General features: G+C 46.2%; 1 protein-coding gene across 2 annotated transcripts in view; it reads right to left on the reverse strand.

Annotated features, from left to right (window-relative positions):
• PTPN5 (protein tyrosine phosphatase non-receptor type 5) overlaps positions 1–22,598 on the reverse strand; it is a 588,489-nt gene that overhangs the window by 455,552 nt on the left and 110,339 nt on the right. For both annotated transcript variants that reach the window (XM_078684059.1, XM_078684058.1), the window contains exon 2: positions 608–736. The gene's annotated coding sequence lies outside the window, so the exon portion shown is untranslated. The remainder of the gene's footprint in view (positions 1–607; positions 737–22,598) is intronic.

Below are 22,598 nucleotides of genomic sequence, written 5' to 3' on the forward strand. Positions count from 1 at the left end.
CATTATCATGCCATGCTCCTTGTTCAACAGGTATGTGTCCGGCTGACTTACGGAACAGTTGATGTCTCGAAGAGAAGGCAGCAGTTACCCATATTGAAGCTTTTGCCGAACATTCTATCTGCCACAAATAAAAGAAAGTCTAAAGCTGCAGCAGCTGAGCTGACAGAACATTCCACAATCAGTGCTGCTGGCATGCATGCACACAAAAGCAGTGTGCTGTGCAAGTAAGAAACTACAGGGGTAATATACCAAGGTTTTGCGCCATTGCTTGCCTGGCACCAGTCAACGCAATGAGAAGCAAATCAGTCCATCAACTTACGTACTATTAAAAGCCAAAGCACACAATTACACAGCGTCAACCAAGCCCCTGTGCATCCCTTAATAAATAACCTACCTGCATGTGGTTTGCATTTCACGTGACAATAAAGTAATTGGACCCACATGACATGATATGAGCCTATCTATAATTTCTGTTTAGCAGTATTTTAATCAGCATTCTGTTGAAACTTCATTCAGATGTTCTACTTTCTAAATAATGTAATACTCTTCCCAACTGAGTTCAACGTTATATGAAAGTATGTGAATAAAATAAAGAAAGCAAACTCACCATTTGATTTAAACAAAACCACACGTCATCACATGGTCGATTGAGAGTCTTGGAGACGCTATACACTTCTTTATCAGAGAATCGCTTGATAGCGTGGGTTACACCATTTTAGCTGTAATCTTCAGAATCCTAGGAATAAATTAAAGAAAAATACTTGGCTTTAATGTTGTACTAACTGGTAGACTTTCACCTCATTTTACAGTTACATTTTACAGTTAAAGTTCTTCTTGTCGCATTTTTTGTAGTAACCACAGAAAGTATTACATCATTACATAACATAACATCTCTTGGCATGATTGAAAGAAACTGTGTCACGTGGGAATGCAGTCGATGAAACTGACACTCCAATCTTGTCCTGGCCCATGAGATGGATAATGTACTGATCACATGCCATGCATTAGTAATGTCATGTCAGATTGACTCAAATACATAACATTCAAGGGTGGGTAGTGAAGAGGCGCCACCAGGGGTTTGGGGTGGTTCCAGTCCACTGCATACAAACATTCTCCTAACTCTAGAAGTAGAACAGCAGAATGGGGGTTGGCAAGGTCATCCCTATTTTTTGTGAAATATGGCAAGTTGAGCAGTTTTGAGTACTGAAAAAGAGTATGCTTAAGTCAGGTCATGAAGCTATTTGGAATCAAAGCTCCAACAAATCTTGTATTAGTTATAGATGTTTAGAAAGAACTGTGCCCCCTTTGCACTTCTCCAATAGGAGGTTGGGTGTTTTAGCCCCGATTCACAAAGTCATGTAAAGCGCATGTATCAGAGCACTCTGCAGTATTTCTTCCCATATCCATAAATGTTTTTAGGAATCTGCGCCTTAGAGGTTTATACATTTCTGCATCTTAGACAAGCGAGTAAGGCAATGATGGATGACAACACTCTTCAGCCCAATCAGCAGGCTGGAATCGTTGGTTGTCTGATGTGTAGAGATACAGAATGCAATAGATCAGATGCCCCTAATATGGAATTCCTCGAGCTTGAATAATACAAATTGAGAAACTGATGTAGACTACATGGCCAAGACACGTACTTCTTTAAACAGTGTACATTAATATTAGAATTATGAAAATGGAATTAAGTATAGTTCATGTTTTTGATTACATGTTAGATAAATTGTAGAAATGGTGTATGAGGATGCAGAAAAACCTATATCTTAGGTAATGGGCATGAATTTTGATCGAGAAGTTCAGGTGAGATGTTCTAGAACAGGTTTCTCCAACGAGTACCACAGGACCTACTAGGGGCGTTCCAGCTACCTCTGCGTAGTTCCGTTATGTGTAGCCCTACTTAGTAAATGAAATTGTTTGGTTGAATTAGGAATCTCTCCAAAATGTATAGGGTGCATTGAAAAGTGAAATATGTGTACTTTCAGAGCTGTTAAGCTGATGTCTCGCAGACACATATATTTACGGCTGATATTTAAATGCCATTTTTTTCAGTTTGAGGTTGTCTGCCACAGGCATTGTGTATATGAGTCCTACAACATAGAGACGCCTTAAAAATGTACATTGATAAAGCTTTTTGTTACACCACTAGTGACATTTCCTGAGGTGATTACTGCCTGGTAATATTATAGAAAAGGTTGGGGATCCCTGCTGTCGATGCTTAAGATGCAGTTATCACGGGCATTCCAAACAAAGCCATTCTGCCAGGCTTCCTTAGAGCTGAAAAAGAGGAGGACCCTGCCTGGAGAATGCTGGTATTATCCATCTTGGTAGTCACCAATAAGTGGACTGTACTGGCTTGGTCTTAAATGAAGACGTCCCTTCAAATAGCAACCACAATTCTCCAGGAGTTGTCCAGTGAAATCTAATAAAACGTGGACTCCTTGGCTGAAGAGATGGCTGGAGTGGCAACAGACTCCTGTAAGATTCCACATCACCTTGGTGTGTCTTGACATGTCCGTGTGTGGCTGCAACGGTGGCTCCTATTAAAACGTCATTCAAATGCTTTTCCTGTTATGTCACTTGCATTTTTGTATTATTTGCAGGGCGGGTTTCTCTTTTTACCAGGTTACCTGTTGTTCGTCATGAAGTAAAACATATAAAAGCAATGCATTCGATTATCTGGGATCTCGTTATTTCCTTATTTATGTCGCTGTGCATAGCTGCCATTGTGAAATTTCAATTAATGAGCACACCTTGAAGAAGAAGCCGGCACAGGCAATGAAATAACATTGGAGATTTTGCTCAGGCATTCAGTAATGTCACAAACGGTCTATTTTCGGTCGTTTCGCCTCCTTAGGCATTCTCCCCCGCACAGCCTTGTGAATGACCTGTCCACCCGATTCTTTCAAGGGCTGAGTCATGGCATCTTCATTCAGTTTTCGTGGGCATGTTGAGCACGTCTCAGTCTCTTGATACGATGCCAGCCCACTCATCACATTACCATAGGAACAGAAGCGAGCAGGGGATGAGCAAGTGAGCATCTGTGTCCAGCATCAGCACCAACCATGTCAAGCTGAAGCTTCAGTGCATGAATGTGCAAGGCACTCCCAAGCCATCATTCTGCATGATATCCATCCATATGCATCAAACCAATCCCAGAGGATCCTGCTACAGCGGCACACTGTCTTGCGCCTTCCACCTCACAAGCGTGCTTGGACCACATGTATCAATATTAGGAATAGCGATTACCTCATTGTGATTTTCTGTGAATCGCAATTAGGTCAACGCTATTCCTAATGTATGAAACTCCATGAGTTTCATTTAGCGTTTAAAAGGGGGTAGCAAATCGACCTACCTCATTAATATTAATGAGGTAGGTCGCAATTTTCGACCCATCAGGAATAGTTAAAAGCACGGGAATGTGGCCTGCAGAGTCAGCATACCAACATGTCTGTAAGTGCTTTTAAATAAAGCAATATATATATATGTTTTTAATGCAGCCCATTATCCTTAAAGGAAAATGGTTTGCATGTAAAAGAAAACAATTAAACGTTTTGTTTTTGTTTTTTTAGAGCAGGCAGTGGACCATTGCCTGCTCTTAAAAACATTTAAGAACAGCTGGGGGTTGGGCCCACTGGGAAAGAGGGTAGGTCGGGCCACTGTAAAATGCAGCAAAATGGGGGTTTTACCTATGCCTCTATTAAGAATGTCACAATGAATGCTAGCTTTGGGTAAACCAAAATGTATTAGTTTATCCTGACATTTAAGTCTTTTAGTTTCATTCAATTTTGAATTTTTCAATTATTTTAGTATAGGCAGAACAAAGAACATTGTCTACTTCATGTGCTGCCATATAATGCCGCATTACAAAGTTATTCAAAAACAAATCATGAAAAATGTTTACAATGATGAAAACATTACTACACAAATGACAATACAATATTAAACAATTACAGTATCAAAGTGCTCTTAATTACAGTGAAACATGGAACTGTTACTCAATAATACAGTCTCGATCCTGAATATCAAACCATCTCTTGAACAAAAAAAATGTAAAGAGTATTTCAACCCAATACAAAGTGCATCTACTTCTATGCAAATCAAAGAGTTCTGCATTAATCACTGGCATTAAATGTCACACTTTGTGCTACAACGCGGTCAGGCTAACACGCGTTTGTACTGCTTATATATTTCCACAGAAATCGAATTTACTTGAAAATCAATAGCGGAAGTGAACCCCACCAGACGTTTTCACGAACCAAAGACGAAGGTAGGCTTCCGTTTAGGGCAGAAGGAATTAGATAATTGGTGCGCTTTGTGCTACAACGCGGTCAGGCTAACACGCGTTTGTACTGCTTATATATTTCCACAGAAATCGAATTCACTTGAAAATCAATAGCGGAAGTGAACCCCACCTAGGGTGCGTGTAAAGTAAGTATGTCTCTTAATTTTTCACACTGCACAATTCAAACACATTATGTGCAAGCTTTACAACGGATGCTTACACTGTTGCAGAACTTGTGATCCGCTTGAAGATTTTTTATCGGTGGCTGGAAAGTAGACGCGCCGCCCGTGTGAAAACGCGAAAGGTAAAACACCGCCACTTCTGGCTTTTGTTTTAGTCTTCCTTATTAGCAGAGACTTTTACTAAATAATATCACTTTGTTGCAGTGAGTACCCACGGCTTAGACCACAGTTCACTTTAAGTGCAGCCCTGGAACTTGAAATTACCAGGTACGCTGCACTTTGTTCATTGGAGAAATTTTGTTGTAAATAAATAATGGATGGAGGACTAGATAGATAAAGTTTATTTTGTTTTTTTCAGTTTCATAAATAGTATCCATGGACCAGACTCTGACAGCCCTGATGAGAGTCTCTTGATTTACCTACGGGACTCGAAACGCGTCGGCATCTTTTCACTCTGTGACATTTAATGCCAGTGATTAATGCAGAACTCTTTGATTTGCATAGAAGTAGATGCACTTTGTATTGGGTTGAAATACTCTTTAAATTTTTTTTGTTCAAGAGATGGTTTGATATTCAGGATTGAGACTGTATTATTGAGTAACAGTTCCATGTTTCACTGTAATTAAGAGCACTTTGATACTGTAATTGTTTAATATTGTATTGTCATTTGTGTAGTAATGTTTTCATCATTGTAAAAAATGTTCATGATTTGTTTTTGAATAACTTTGTAATGCGGCATTATATGGCAGCACATGAAGTAGACAATGTTCTTTGTTCTGCCTATACTAAAATAATTGAAAAATTCAAAATTGAATGAAACTAAAAGACTTAAATGTCAGGATAAACTAATACATTTTGGTTTACCCAAAGCTAGCATTCATTGTGACATTCTTAATAGAGGCATAGGTAAAACCCCCATTTTGCTGCTTAAAAACATTTAGCCACCATTGATTAAGGGGAAGGGGCCCCTTGCGGACTCCTTCCTATTTGCCAATGGGTTACCATCATATTGAATTTAACGATAAATTGCAAATGTTAGGCGACTCTTATATGGTTGCAAAACATTCATACATACCGCTGTGATTTGGTATTAGGAAGGGACGCCCTAAACACGCCGCTTCAAAATACTGAAAAACCCAATTACCAAATCCCAAATAGAGGTTGGTACACAGGAAAACCCTTTTGTGCGTTTGCAAACAGCCCGATTCTGCAAATCGGCTTTTTTGTAAATGCAAAATAGCTTCATACATGTAGCCCCTTCTGCTAAATGATTATCAGAAAGGCATATCATAACTGTTAGTACTATTGGCAGCATGTCTGTGTATAAAGAAGGTAAAAAATGATATGCAGTAAAAAGTCACATTTATTTGAAGAGATGAGCAAGAGCCAGAAGGAGGTTGAGGTCCAAAGTGTATCTTAAAAAGAAGCTTGCACAAAAAGTTGTTTTAGAAACTAAAAGTAAGACCCAAAGTAATAAAACTCATAATTATAATTGTCCACACAAACCAGTGACTATGGCTGTGTCATTCAACTGGACATACCACACACTCACACAATCAGCATGTGGCAGGGCGCCTAGATAAAGTGGATTGCAGGAGGCTTATTTACTATTCCATCTCCAATCCTGGAATATTTTGGGGAAAGTTATACATTCCCCAAGTATTGTTAGGAATGGTTGAAAAGTAGTGATTTTGAATGGCTGAAAGTGTTGCCCTGAGGGCGCACCTCAGGGCAAAAAACAAGGAATACCATAAAAGAGAACCTAAGGGAGGTAGAGGTCATAGAGTGAATTACAAAGAGGACAATATCCATAGGGTGGGAGTGTTAGACCTGGCATCTTTCGGCGTGTTTCCCCTATCTTTTTGCTTTCTGACCTCCAGGTTTTGACTCTGCTTTTGCTGGTTTAGTGTCTTTGCGCACTTTCTTACTGCTGTGCAGTGTTAAAGTGCAAAGTTCTTGTGTTGTAAATTGTATTATGGATTGGTGTTTCCATGACTGGTAGATATTTGATTTACTAATAAGTCTCTAGTAAAGTGCACTGAGAGTGCCAGGGCCCTTAGATCAAATGCTGCTAGTGGGCCTGCAGCACAGATTGTGCCACCCACACAAGCAGCTCTTTAAAGGGTTCTCAGGCCTGCCACTGCAGTGACTGTGCGCAGTTTGTAACTGCCATGTCGACCTGGCAAGTGTACCCACTTGCCAGGCCCTAATCTTCCTTTTACTTTCATGTAGGAAACCCCTAAGGTAGGCCCAAGGTATCCCTGTGGGCAGGGTGCTGAGTATGTTAAAGGTAGGACATGTATTGGTTTGTGTGACATGTCCTGGTAGTGAATTACAGTGTATTTTGTTTTTCACTATGAAAAGGCTATCTGTCCCATAGGATAGAATGGGAGTTTAATTATAATATCTTATAAGCATAACTTCCCATTGGGACCAGATGGGGAAATGGTGTTTAGTATGCCTGGACTCAGAATGTAAAAATGCATGTTTTAGTAAAGATGATTTTTGTGTTCTGTGTTTGAAAATACAACTTTTAGAAAGTAGGTATTTTCTTACTTAGCCATCCTGTGTGCCTTACTGGGTTTGTGGATTGACTGTCTGGCTTTGGAAGTGACAGGAGCTGTGGATGTGCATTCTCTTCAGACAGCCACTGGGGGAGTCGAGGTGTGTCCTGCCTTCCCTGGACAAGTGAAGAATAGGCCAAATAGACCTGGGCTACATTTAGAATAGTGGGAGGAGATTTCCTTACACCTGAATGGGCCTGGTCTGCTTTCGACAATGCTGTCTTCACCTCCTGCCGGGGAGCTGGGCCAGAGAGGACCAAACTGGTTTGGACTAGGTATAGTCACTCTCTGCCTAAAAGAACAAAGAAAACCTGAGTAAAAATATGGGGGCACACATCCCAGAACTTTAGAACTCACTGAAATCAAGGAACCTGCCAAGAAGAAGAGCTGGAAGAGCTGCCAGGAGGAGTTCTGCCCAATTGCTGTGATGTTGCTTTGTTGGGTTGGGTTGGCCTGCTGTTGCTGCTTCTGCCTTGGGCAGTGAAAGGACTGGACTGAACTTTCTTTTCTTGTGTAGAGTATCTCCAGGGGCTTGAAGTAGACCTTGCCTCCTGTTCTGAAGTCTCAGGGACTGCAAATACTTAACCGACTTCTGGGTACCACCTCTGGAACCATGATTTCAGTTGCCACAGAAGGGAGAAGGCAGCGGACTCCGTCACTGACTCTGTCACTGGCTCCATGTCCTGAAGTCACCACAGATGGCACTGCCGCATCTCGCACCACAACCCTGGTCTCACCGACGACGACCGATGCCTCGGCCACCTTCTCACTGCTTGCACCGTGACCTGTGGGCACTGCACTCCGCACGGCCTCGCTTCACTTCGCCACCCTGGTCTCAGCAACTCGGTTGCTGCCTGCTAACTTCGACACCCATGCCCGCACCGTGGCTTGGGGGCACCGCTTGTACATTTCACAACATACCGCCCCGTCCCACACTGCCGTCTGGACTGACCGATGCCAGCTCCCCGCCTGCACCATGATCTGTCAGCACTGCATCGAGCACCACCTTCACTCCGCACCGCAGCCCTGGTCTCACAAACGCCACTGCACGACCATCACCGAGCCGCTGCCTGCACCATGCCTGAGGGCACCGCACACTGCACAGCTACACTTAGCACTGCAACTGCGACAGTTGCCATGGCTGGCTCGCACCAACAGGTCTGCCGCAACAAAAAAGGTAATGTTTATGAGTCTGCCGACACCCTGACTGGCGCGGTCAGACAGAACTGTTGGAATCTTTTGTTTTCAATATCGCGGTAGCACCAGACAGAGCTACGGACTCCAAGGAACTGCATTTTCAGTGTTATTCTTGCAAAGTGCATATTTTGAAGTACTGTGTGTTGGATTTTTATTGTTTTGGTCTTCTTTTAAATATATAAAGTATTGGATATTTTTCTAAACTGGTATGGTGTCTGTTTGTAGTGATTTCACTGGGTTACTGTTGGTTATGTACAAATGTTTTACACACTGCCTCTGAGATAAGCCTGACTGCTCGTGCCAAGCTACCAAGGGGGTGAGCAGGGGTTATTTTAGGAGTGTAACTCCATTAGCATGTCTAGGAGGAAGGGATTCCTACTTGGAAAAAGGTGCAAACCATTGCCATCTAGAGACCCCCCATTTCAAAAGGGAGGAATACAGATGTACAGACAGAAGATGGAACACTCAGGACAAGGAGGAGAGAGAGAAAAATCCCCAGTTAAGAACAAGGGGAGCCGAAGTATCGAGGGTGAAGGAACTGGGTGCTGCTTGGACACCAGTAGCTTGAGTAATGAGGGCCTCTTTGGTATACTCACAGTGTATTTTACCTAAGATGTATGCCCTATACGTCACCCTCGTGTGTGATGATATAAAGGTCCCCCTCCCTGGGTGGAATAGTCAGTATAACCATACCCAAGGCAATGGGTGCTTCTCCTGCCGCACAGCATTTATTATAGCAGCTGGCATTCACTCTTCACTTATGTGGTTCATTTCTAATTACTTAATGCATTCGTCTTTAAACCATTACAAATCCTAAATTTATACATTAATGTGTTGCTTTTGGAATTTCAGTGATGAAAGCCCCAATGCATATCAGGCTGTGGTTTTTCATCAGGGGGCAATGATGGTCAAACGTAAGTGCACAGCCCTAAAAGATAAACAAAATCAATATGAGGCGGGGTCGCAGAATATAACCTGGAAAAGAAATCAATCATTTCAAATAAAGATCACCAATACAGATCAAGATAATCTTAACCAGCGAAAAGTATCCAAAATCCATGCATTTTAGAGTGCTGGAATCGATGAAGGGTGCTCTGAGTGTGTGCAGGCCCGAAGGTGCAAGATTAAATGGCATTGGCAAGGGAACTGCTGAGAGTCCAGGGAGGGTACACACCCTGTGAGGGCAGCAAAAGGGAAACGTGAAGGTGGCAATGAGGTGAAAACGATGTTCAGGGCGAGGGCAATAAAACTGCTAGTGAATGCCAGTCGAAAGAGCCGGGTCTGGTGGCTCAGGAGACTAATGCATCCATTGCAGGAGCCTGTATTCGACCTCATGGTCACAGGTTCGAATCCCGGTGGTTCCACTCAGCCTTTCATCCATCTGAGGTGGATAAAATGAGTACCATTGTGTTGGGTAACAACAAAACATCTGTCATTCAGCGCCAAGAGACCTATGGGTGGACGAGCGCTTTACAAATACACGTTATGTTATGTGCTTCTACCGGCTGCATGGGCCAGAAAAGGGCCGATGAAGGTTCAGTGTCACTTTCAATGAGAGGCTGAAGTACAACCAGGAGTTTTACAAGTAAAGTGCATCGACAATGGGATGTAAAAGACTTGCAGAGCTGCACAGTTAACTGCTCATCGGTCATATGCTGGTTTGTCAAGCTTGGAGACCGTGACACAGAGGTTGACTGCCTGTGTTGCTCACACGCATTGAGCTGTAGCTATTGGATGTGAGACACAGCCGCTGTCACGTGGCACACGAGGTGCATAGACGCAGGTAAGCAATGCTAGGGTTTGTCAAGGAGGAAGGGGTGGAGGTTGTTGTGGGTGAGGGTGAAGAGCAGTGATAGAATGCATCATGGAGTCACACTGAAATCGTCATGGAAGCCTGTCAGACAGCAGATGTACAATAACAGGAAAATCACAGATGCACACTCATTAAATAGGCAGAATTGGCACAACCACCTAGAATGCGACTATATATTATAACATATAAAATTGCCAAACAGACGTATAGAAATTATTCCATCGATAACAAGCTGATCAGAAAGAACAATGGATGTTAATATTTGAAACATAATGTCCACTTGTTTGTGTTGACCTTTTAACCCTGTGGAACGAATCCACGGAGGATCATCAGGACTAACGACATTGAAGCACCTGGTGCAAGGGATGGCCGGACACAGGGAAACACCACCGTTCAAGCTTGTCCAAGAACGTATCTTAAATGAATTAGCAGCAGGTCTGTTGGAATACAATCTGTAACATGGATTCTTCGACCACCAATGTCATAATGACCCTCTTCAGGGCTCAAAACCAGATATTAAAAGGGAACCGGTAAGCATCAAACACTGAAAAGCAAGGGCTTAGCAAAATGTGGTAAGGAAAAACACTTGAAGTGATTGGTTGGAAGAGAGGAGAACTGCACATTGACAAGGGGACAAGTGAAAATTAGTAGTAAATCAGCAGGTGTTGGCAGCCAAAGCTTGCATTGGGCCACGGAGGAATACTTTCTATTACTGTCATCATCATCATCATTCTCACCATCATCACAATTATCTTTAGGATTCATGACGAACACACAAGAACACACTTGGATTGAGCACTCTCACAAATTCTTCAAGTGGGATATTTGGGTTCTGGAGTAGCGGGCTACTCGCTGCAAAACGCTTCCACTACTCATCAGGGGTACTAAGTGCTACGTAAATGCAGTTTACAATTACAATATTTACTAGCAGATCAATATTAGCTGTTATTCAGATTCGAAAGAAAAAAGAATATCACCAAACTTCTACTAGCCTGAAATATTGCTTCATGTAATATATGGTGAAACAATCGAAGAGAAGCGGGAGCCCCACGCTAAGTGACGGTCCTCCCCGCCTAATTTACAGGCGGGTAAGCCACTCAGTGTGCAATGATAGAGCTCTTGGTGGCTTCATCGGTTCACAGAAATTGGTGGCAGTCCTCCTGATGCAGACTGACCCTGGCTGGATCCCCCATACCAAGCAGGAAAAATCAATAAATTCTGCCAAGTGCAGGGAGAACTGTCCTTATGCACCATGGCAATTGATTGATTGTTTTTTCAGGAACAAACTCCTGCTTTAGGGACCCACCTGGCATTCATTTCTGACAAAAGTGCTCCAGGCATGCCAGTGGGAGCACTTTCATCAAAAATATACTTCTAAGCAGGCAGTGAATCCTAAATAGGCTGGCCGGTCTTTCATGCTCTGGGCAGGGGCAAGGGCTCTGCCTTACCCAGCAGGCTTGATGGACTTCCTGCCAGAGTCTAAATGCCATGTTTTCAAACCTTTTCTAAATGCACTCACAAAGAACAAGGTGCATAACAATAAAGACAGTTGATTACAGAGAGGGCTGTCTGGACCAGAAATATGTTGTTCCCAAATGTGATTTCCTAAGCCTAGCAATAGGCAGAAGGTAGGAGGATAATGATTAAACATGCTCATTAAAGAGGCAATGCCAGATGTGATTATAGGGCAAGCAAGTGTAGATGGAGTCAGCATAGTCTATGAGGATTCCAGTGGTGGAAGCCACATCCCTGTGTTTGCAAACCTCTATGTGGAAAGCAAGGGTTTTCTGAGTGTCCTCGTGTACAGTGAGCAAGTTGAGGTAAGGCCAGAGATTTTGGAAATTATGGGAAAATCTGAATCAAATGGTTTCAAGTCTTTTAACAGGAAGAGGAAAAAGTATTCTTCTTATGCCAGTAGGACTCGCACCACAGATGATTTCTGCTACTGACAACCATCACCTCAGTTACATTTGAGTTAAGGTAAAGCCAATTGCTGCCCATACACTTCCAAAAGTGTAGTTTACAAGACAGGAGTTGTAATGCTGAAAATAGTTCACTACCCAGCCTAATATGAGCTGGGTGTAGTCATCATAAACATTGAAGCCTACACCCCTGAGGCAAGCCTGATATCCAGCCTAGATATTGAAGAGATGGAGGCATAGGTTGGACCCCTGGGGGACCCCATGGCCCACAAGGATAGGAGAGCAAAGGAAGGAGGACCAATTGGGACTGTTCAGAAAGGAAGGATTTAAGGGCCATAAATACTAAAATGGTCCAGTTGGACTGTCCAGGGTCACCTCCAAACCTTTTGCATTTACCCCTTCTGTTTTTGTTGGCATTAAGACTCTGTGCACTTTACTACCGCTAACCTGTTTTAAAGTTCTTGTGCTCTCAGGGGGACACATATTTACAGTGGAGGATGAGGAGCGATTCAGCACCGCCTCTTTCATGGACAGGTTTGTAATGGGTAGGATACGCTCTGCTTTAATCGCAATTTTACCCAGCTTCCCTATCGAACCTGACTCGTTTGCCCCACTTACTACGATTATAGAGAGCCCAGGGTGGAACATCTCACTTCTAAATTATACCGTGCTTGCTCCGCAATGATCCACGTCAAAGATTACTAACTTCACAAAGCCTGGGAGGAGGCTCTGGGACGCCCCATTCTTGACGAGCAATGGGATATGTGCTGTGCGGTGACGAAAGACGTATCCCTAACCAGTTGTCACAAATTAATTCATTTCAAATTCTTGCATAGAATGTACATTACTCCAGCAAAATCCCATAGAATTGACCTGAATAGACCTCACAATTGTCTAAAATGTGGGGCACCACAAGCAGACTTTCCACACCTAACTTGGAACTGCATCAAAATACAGTCCTATTGGGAGACGGTTCACAAGACATTGGGTGACATGGTAGAACTGAATCATGTCCCCACGCCTGAGGTGGCCTTATTGGCAAATATGGTCAACTTTCCTAAAGGTGTACAGAAATGTGTTGACCTTGGTCTACTGCTGGCTAAAAGAGAAATTGACATCAACCAGGCACGTAAGCCCTCTCCCACATTAAAAAATTGGTTAAATAGTTTAACATTTTGTAATACAAATAGCAAACTATACGCTAGCATGCTGCCATGTTCTTCATGTTCAAAAGATATCTGGCGCCCACTCAAGAGTTATGCAGCCCCCGAGCACCAGGCCTCAGTTACACAACTAGAGCAGGTTAGAATCCCAACCAGGGTGGGGTAAGAAACAGTTCAACCAATCATAGGATGATTGTTGGATCATCCTGTAGTATGCTGGTGTATCAGATTTCAATTGTACTAGCTTGATATGTCATAACTTGTGTGGAGGTTTGCGGAAGAGCGGGTCTAATGTGAACCCCATATATGATCGACTTGGGTATATCCTTGGCGCCGACGTAACCACAGGATGATGTTCTTTGGCTTAATTCCTATTGCTGGTATGATTATTGACATGCTGTAGCAGATGTGACAGTGAGCACTCATGATGTTTTTTGATACTTTATGTTTCAAAATGGTAAATAAAGTTCAAAGTTCTTGTGCTCTCTCCCTAAATCTTGGTAAAACTGGCCTACACCTGATTGGCATGTTTATTTACTTATATCAATGTTATGTTATCAGTTTTGTTGAGCGCGACAGCTGCCCCCGCAACGGGGCGTCCCGGCGCTAAGAACCGAAGCATAACCAGCCGAGGAAAAAGGGGGGGAGGGGAAGGGGGGAACTACAGAGAAGGAAAGAGGTGCGTTTTTACTGCTTTGCGGAAAGCAGACAGATTGGTGAGGTGACGAATGTGGAGGGGCAGGGAATTCCATAATTTTGCTCCCTTTGCTCTAAAGGAGCGGTCTCCGATACGGCAGAACCTCATTCGAGGGACCACCACTAGATGTTGACCCCTGGAACGAAGATTGCGTTGGGGGTTATAAGGAGTAAGCAACGATCGGAGTAAGTCAGGGCCATTCGTTCTAAGGATTTTAAAGGCGATGATAAGAGCCTTGAACTGGATGCGAGCTTCTATGGGCAGCCAATGGAGCCTCTGAATGGTGGCTCTGGCCCAACATCTTCTGGGCAGGCCTACAATTGCCCTGGCTGCAGAGTTCTGAATACGTTGGAATCTGGATATCTCAGCTTTGTTGGCACCTAGGAGGAGGACGTTAGCATAGTCCAGCCGGGCAAGGATGGTGGCTTGGACAATGAGCTGCCTTGTCTTGGGGTCAAAGAAGCCCAGGATGGGACTCAGGCTTCTCAGCAACCCAATACACGTAGCTGCCACTTTTTTTGTGTGCGACTGGTAATTCAGTGCGGAGTCCAGCCATACTCCTAGGTTTTTTACCAAGGATTTTGGCGGGGGGTAGGACCAAGCAGGGGGGGCCACCAGTGGTCGTTCCAGCGGCTAGTGTTCTTGCCCAAGAGTAGCACTTCCGTTTTTCCTGCATTGAGTTGCAGACAATTTGCCGTCATCCAGTTGGCGACTGCGGCCAGCCCATCCCTAAATTTAGTGGACGTGGCAGAGGGTGTTTCTGTGAGGGTGATTACCAGCTGGGTATCGTCAGCGTATGAAACAAGTGTAAGATCCCATTCTTTGGCCACAGCCGCAAGCGGTTGCATGTACACATTAAAAAGGGATGGACTGGAGGAGCTTCGCGCGCACCCAAGATGGTCGCGTGAGCACAGGGCTCCCGGACCCTCGCCACCTCCATCGACTATCCTGTACTTTATCCTGGTTCGGACGACGGGTGTTTACTGGCGCAGTTCTACTGATCATTTATCTGTTCCCAAAAACTTTTTTGGACTTCGGGGTCCAGAGCTACAGATCGCCGCAGTTTTCTGGCCTGCTCCAAGGTGACGCCCCGAGCTATCTTGTCTGGCCTGCCGCCCAGTAAGTGAACAACAACGGATTGCCTGACTTGTATGGGCTGGCGACCGCTTTTGGTTTCGATTCCTGTCCGGAGATCAACCTGACTTTGTTAGCTACGTAGATGGCCGGACGTGCCTATACTTTTGGTCTATCCGCTTCTGATGCCGACCTGTCGTGGCTTTCAGTTTTGAGACTGGCACCATCTTCGCTCTTTTGGCCCTGCATTTGCCACCGCAGTCACCATTTTCACCCGACAACAGGCGACCCGCACGGGTCCAGGATCTAAGATGGCCACCAGGCCAGAGAGCGAGAGGCGCAAGACTAGACCGGGCGTTCGAGGGAGTGCTCTGCAAACGAACATTATGGACCGGTACACCCTTACTAAAGGATCGCCGGGCGCAGCATCTAAACCCTCGACGGCAATGCCGGAGGACTCATCGATTGAGGAAGAGCCCTCGTTGCGAGATCTCATGGGCGCCATTACCGGTATGAAGGCTTCATTGGGGCAACAATATGAGGCCTTGACTCTCAAACTGGATACTGTGTCGATTGATGTCAATCTGATCAGGGCGGATTTGGCGAAGACAACCGAAAAGGTCAAATCCCTGGATCTCAAGACCACTAGCCTGGTCAATGACGTCTCTGACTTACAGGCTGAAGTCGGGAATCTGCGGAAAGCTAATGACTATTTCTCTGGGCGCCTAGAGGACTATGAAAGCCGTGCCAGGCACAATAACATCCGCCTGATTGGGGTCCCGGAATCATCGACTGCTGCCTCGACGGACTTATTGGTGGAAGACCTGGTGCTGAATCACTTGGCGCCCAAGGGTCTCAGCAAGTTTTTCGCTGTCGAGCGCGCACATAGGATCCCCGGCGGTACACGTAAATCGGGTGCTAACCCACGACCCATCATTGCGAGGATCTTTCATTTCCGGGACAGAGACGCTATCCTGCAGGCTTCGAGGCAGTCTGGTCCCATTGCCTTTGAGAACTCAACTGTCAGCTTCTATCCGGACTTTACACAACAGGTCCAGAAACAGAGGCTGGGGTTCCAAGGGGTCAAGAAGAGACTCCGGGAAAGGTCTATGAAGTATGCCATGCTCTTCCCGGCCCGTTTGCGGGTGGTCCATAGGGATCGTACTTTTTTCTTTGACCATCCTGGGGTCGTGAGTGACTGGCTTGACTCGCTGCCTACGGATCAAGAACCTTTTGAGGACTCTGGCAGATCGGATCGAGCGGACGGTGGCCCGACGGAGCAGGAGTAGATGTTGACTTTGACCCCGTACCCTTCATGTTGGCTTTGAACTATGCTATGCTGTGTCATTAATGTTTGCAAGTAATAGTCCTTTTGGGGGTGGGTGGGGGGTGAGCGGGTCCTTTCTCCTCCTGGGTTTTCTTTTCGTAGATTAGTTGGGTGGTTGGGCGACAGGCACACTGCAGTTTATGGGGCTTTTTGGTCTTCAGCAGGGGTGCGGGGTGGGGGGTATAGTTGTTTTGACATTGTTGGGGGGACTGGGTTGTTGGTTTGAATTTTATTGTTATTTGCAAGGCAAAGAAAAGGCAAACTCCTGTTTTATGCAGTTGCTTTGGGTGTGGGGCGGGGGAGGGGCTGAATTCGGGGATGGGGGTAGGGGACTTCAGATATTGTGTTGGAACGTGAACGGGTTGGGGGATGGTATCAAGAGGAGGGTGGTGCTGCAATTGCTGAAACGTTTGTCTCCTGATGTTGTCTTACTGCAGGAGACTCATTTGCTCGGCAACAAGTGCTACGCTCTGAATAGGCGTGGTTATCGCCTTGTGGCGCACTCGGGTTTCACTTCGGGCTCCAGAGGGGCAGGCATTCTGGTTCGGACCTCCCTCCCCTTGGCCATTGATGATGTCATACTGGATGATAAGGGACGATACGCCGCCATTGTGGGGCGCTGGGAAGGGAAGGTTCTTATTCTGCTTTCCGTGTACGTGCCTCCGGGCCTTCAAGCCACCACATTCGCTGATCTGAGTGGACTTATCCTGGGTCTCCCCGAGGGTCTGCTTTTGGTTGGGGGTGATTTTAATGCGGTGGTCTCGGGGATGTGTGACCGTCACCCTCCCAGGGAACTGCCGAAGGCCCAGACTTGGTTGAGTGACTTCCTAGAGACGCTGGGGCTCACTGATTGCTGGCGCTTGCTTCACCCGGGGCAGTTGCAATATACCTATCATTCTGGTGCTCATGGTAGTCTCTCGAGGTTAGATCATATATTGCTGCCCTCGGCCCATGCCTCCCTCATACGGGAAGTTAAACATCTGGCAAGGGGTATCTCGGACCATTCTCCGCTTTGGCTGGTGGTTGATGCACGGCAGGGTTCGGCGGGCCGAGTGGCTCCGATTAACCCCTGGTACTTGAAGGACCCCAGGGTCAGGGCTGAGCTGGTTAAAACACACGATTGTTATTTTGCGGAAAATGTGGGCTCTGTTTCCTCCCCAAGTTTGCTTTGGGAAGCTTACAAGACTGTCATTCGTGGCCAGGCCCTCTCGTTGATTGGTAGCGTGAAGTTGGCCAACCGTGCTGAGATGGTTCGCCTTGAGGGGGAGGTCACAGCCCTGGAGGAGTGCTTGGAATCTGAGGTCACCGCTGAGGGGTTACATCTATTGGAGTTGAAACAACATGAATACAGGGCTCTGGTTACGGAAGCTGCTAAGGAAATGGGAAGGGAACAGCAGGGCCGCCTGTATGACGTGGGTGATAAGGCTGGGAAATTACTTGCTTGGCTGGATAAAAGGGAGAATGCGAGTCGTGTCGTCTCTGTGATTGTTGCGGAGAATGGAGAGTGTTGTACTGACCCTGCTGATATTGTCACATGTTTTGCCGATTACTTCCGCGAGGTGTATTCCCAGGTGTCTGATCGATCTGAGCAGGATTCCCACCTGCTATTGCGGGATATTGCACTTCCCCGATTGTCTGACATTGATAGGGATGCTCTGGATGCGCCGCCTACTGTGGACGAGATTGCCGCTGCTGTCCGTTCGGTCCGATCCGGCAAGGCTTCGGGCCCTAATGGGCTCCCCATTGAACTATATAAACTACGCCCGGACACGCTAGCTCCACATCTGCGCTCTATGTTTCTCGAGTCTTTGGAGGTGGGTTCTCTCCCACCAGACCAGAGACTGGCCTCTATAGTCGTCATCCACAAAGATGGTAAACCTCGGGATCGCTGTGCCTCTTTTAGACCCATTTCGTTGATTAATGCGGAGCCTAAAATTACACGTTTGGCGACTGTCATTGGGGACCTGGTTCACCCTGACCAATCCGGCTTTATACCGCAACGCAACACGGCGCTTAACCTCCGAAGGTTGCATGGCGTCTTGGCACGAGCCGAGACGCTACGTGAGCCCGCCATCTTGGCGTCCTTGGATGCTACAATGGCGTTTGATACGATTGAATGGCCGTATTTGTGGGCGGTTCTCGCCAAGTTTGGTTTAGGTCCGGAGTTTGTTCGGTGGGTCAAATTGCTTTACTCCGGTCCCATGGCTCAGGTGGTGGTCAATGGTCGGGTCTCTGCACCCTTTGCACTAGGCAGGGGAACGCGACAGGGCTGTCCCCTGTCCCCCTTGTTGTTTGCTCTCGCCTTGGAACCGCTGGTGGCCTGGTTGAGGTGGGAGCCGTCCCTGAAGGGCATTAGATGGAATTCGGGGTTTGAAGACCGTGTATCTCTCTATGCTGATGATATTCTGCTATATCTCACATCTCCCCGTAAATCCCTCATTGTACTGTTCGATGTCTTAACGTCCTTTCGCAAAAACTCGGGTCTTGTCATTAATTGGTCGAAGTCCTGTGTATACGTCCTGTCGGGAGACGCCCCTCTTCTGCCGAGTGGTTGTCCTATCGCGATTGTGAGAGATGGCTTTAAATACCTAGGCATTTTTATCACTCTGAAACCTGAACTGCGGTTTGACCGGAACTTGCTGCCCCCTCTTCAGCGCCTTCGGGCAGATGTTGTCGCTTGGGGGAAACTCCCTCTCTCTCCCCTAGGTAGGGCGGCATTGTTTAAGATGATGTCACTGCCCCGCTTCCTCTATGCATTGCAAAACACACTTGACGTTGTCCCGGCTAAATATTTCCGTGAGGTTGAGAGTTTACAGAGACAACTGGTGTGGGGGGGTAGGCCCCGGATCGCCATCGCTAAACTGTCGCTCCCGTGGTACGACGGTGGAATTGCTTTGCCTGATATCCGTCGCTATTATTGGGCGTCTCAATTGGGGGCAATAAATCACTGCATGTATGGCCCTTTGCCGAATCCGGCCTTCGAGATGGACAAATGGTTGTTACCGGGGGGTGACTATAATAGAGCCCTCTACTAGAGAATCACCCCTCGAAACGTAACGGGCCCCACTAGGACGGCTGTCCAGGTGTGGAGACATGCTTCCATGGCGCTTGGGTGGACTGATAAATTGACTCGTGCCACCCCACTGTATGCATCCGATAGACTTGGCTCTCTCTGGCAGTCGAAGGGGTTTGATAGGTGGGACTTGATAGGTATCAGCAGGATTGATGATGTTTGGACTAAGGGGAGAATGAAGACGTTTGAGGAATTGAAAACCGAGAACGCTCTGAGCGATCGCGAGTTTTTTCGCTATGCGCAGGTCCGCCATGCGGTGCTCTCGGTCTTCCCTTCGGGTGTGGAGATTCCGGAGTCGTCCCCGCTTGAGGATAGGGTACTAGACGGACATGTTCCTGATAGTACGATTTCGCTTATTTATAAAAAACTGATCAACTCCAGGTCTGATCTTCTGTTTCGCCTTAGAGAGGTCTGGATTGGTGATGGGCTGGAGCTGGACGATGAGGACTGGCAGGCGGCGATCTCCTCCCCTAAAGAGGTGGCCATCCAGGCGCGCCTTAGATTTGTGCAACTTAAAATCCTGCATAGAATGTATGTGACTGGTCCCCGTTTGGTACACATGGGCTTTTCTGTGGATGGTTTGTGTCGGCGTGGATGCGGTCTCCTGGGCACCTTTTTACATATCATTTGGGAGTGCCCTGAGATAGTGCGATTCTGGACCAGTGTGCACGAGGTGATGAGTGAGGTTACGGGGGTGCGATCGATGCCAGAGGCTAGGAGATGCTTGCTGAATGTATGGGAACCGAACGACTACTCCGTATCGCAGCTTCGATGGGTGACCTTGGGCAATATGATCGCCAAAAGAGACATCGCGCAACTGTGGGGCGCTCAGGGACCACCCGGGATTCGGAGGTGGAAACAAAACATGGACTGGTGCATGTTCAGGGAAAAAACTGTATATACTTCCCGAGGCACCCCCCGAAAATGGGGGAAGATATGGACTCAGTGGAACACTTACCGTGGTGATATATGTACCCCCCCTCTCCCTGAACCAGATGTTGAGCCTACGTCCCCGTAACCCGAGGGTTCCTCCACTTCTTACTGTGTATTGGATACATTTTGTTCCTCTGCCCCCCCCCCATGCGAGACTCTTTCTTGATGGAAAATACGCTCATTGGTTGACCTTCCCCGCTCCCGCACCATGTAATGCAACGTTGTTTATATTGCTGTCTTCTCTTTTTCTTTATTCCTTGCAAGTTGTTTGTGTTTGTATTTATAAAATTAATAAAATGTTTAAAAAAAAAAAAAAAGGGATGGACTAAGGGCAGAGCCCTGGGGAACTCCTTGGCCTATTGCATGGGGTTGGGAGATAAAAGGGGGGGCTGACACGCGAAAAGATCTGCTCGTGAGAAATGACCGAAACCATTCCAGTGCCAGTTCACTGATCCCTATGATCTCCAGGCGACCCAGTAGGATGTCATGGGAGACGGTGTCGAATGCTGCGCTGAGATCGAGCAATATCAGCGCAGCACTCTGACCGGTGTCCATAATCCTCCGGAGGTGTTCTGTGGTGGCAAGAAGGGCGGATTCCGTACTGTGCCGAGGCCTGAACCCGTGTTGGGAGGGGTCCAAGATGTTGTTTTTGGCCAAATGGTCAGTGAGTACGGCATTCGCGTGGGCTTCAGCTAATTTAGATACCCACGGAAGCAGTGAAACTGGTCTGTAGTTTTCCGGTTTAGCAGGATCTAGAGTGGTTTTTTTTATAATGGGAGTAACCCAGGCCTGTTTCCAGCATGTGGGCACAGTAGCTGATGCGAAAGAAAGATTAAGGAGTTTAGCCAATGAGGGTAGGAAGAAGTCCAATGCCTTTAAGAAGTGGGCTGGTCTCATGGGCTCTGAGGGAGAACCCGATTTCACCTTCCTGCAGATAGAAACTAGGTTTTCAAAAGAGATAGCCGGTAGGGAGGTGAGCTTAGAGCCTCGGAGGGCCTCACAGGGAACAGCGGTTCCGACAGAGGGAGTATGAGAGAAGGTGTTATAGATCTTCCTCACCTTTTCTGTGAAAAAGGTGGCCAGCTCATCGCACTGTTGAGTGGACGAGATGCATGAGGCTTGGTTGCCACCGTTTTGTAATTTTTGCACCAATTTAAAAATAGTTTTCGTGGGGTTGGGGCTGGACTCAATTTCTTTGGCATAAAAAGAGGCCCGAGACATTCGGATGGCTTTGTGATATCGCTTGAGTTTAGCCAGATAACATATTTTCTCCTCGTCCCTATAATCTTTCCTCCACTGGCGTTCGGCCTTTTTACACTCTTTCCTGATATTTTTCAAGTTCTCATTATACCATGGATTAGAGGGGGTACTACGTCCTCTAGTCCATTTAGCTGGTATGGTAGTGTCAAGTCCTTTCGTAATCCACTCTTGAAACGTAGCGTATGCCATATTGATATCACTCGCACTATCCAGATTAGGTTCACCGAAAATGGCAGGGAAGTCCGTATTGTGGAGTTTATGCCAGGGCCGATTGAGACAGAAGACAGGCAGCGCTTTTTTGGGCTGAGTGGCGGTCGTGATCCCAAATGTGACCAGAAAGTGGTCTGTCCATCCCATAGGTTTGGGAGGGTCCACCTCCACTTCCAGAATATTGGTAAAGACCGGGTCGAGTAGGTGGCCAGCCGAGTGAGTGGGGAGTAATATGCGAGGGGTCAGTTGAAGTGCATTGAGGTCTGTTAGGAGGTTACTAATGGTCGGATCCTCGAGTGCATCAAAATGGAGGTTTAAATCCCCCAAGATCGTAAAGTTAGGTGAGCTGGCAATTAGGGCATGGGCTGTCTCTAGGAGTTCCTCTATGAATTTGGTCACGCTATTCACCCATGAGGGTCTCAAGGCGCTGGTGGCGGAAAGTCATGCAGCAACTTCTTACCCAAAGAACCAAGTCTAGGTCTCTAATAGATGTTATTACATATACCCGGGGCTAATGAATTAAATGCTACCAGTGGGCCTGCAGAACCACCCACTAAAGTAGCGCTTTTAAACATGTCTCAGGCCTGTCATTGCAGCCTGGAGTGCAGTTTAAAACTGCCTTTTCGACTTAGAGAAATAAATCTTTTCCGAGGCCTCAACCTTTCTTTTAAATTAATATAAGTTACCCGTAGGTACGCACTAAACATCACAGAGGGCACAGTGCATTGTATTTAAAAAATGGGACGTGTTTTTAAGTTTTACATGGGCCAGTAGTGAAAAGCCCATACATTCATTTTTCACCATTTTAAGCCCTAACTCTCCCATTGGATAGCATTAGGTTACCTTTTTTACATTTGATAACTGCTAACTTTTGATTGGGAGCAGGTGGAAATATCAT

Source organism: Lissotriton helveticus, chromosome 3_1 (genome assembly GCF_964261635.1).
Source record: "Lissotriton helveticus chromosome 3_1, aLisHel1.1, whole genome shotgun sequence".
Lineage (NCBI taxonomy): Eukaryota > Metazoa > Chordata > Amphibia > Caudata > Salamandridae > Lissotriton > Lissotriton helveticus.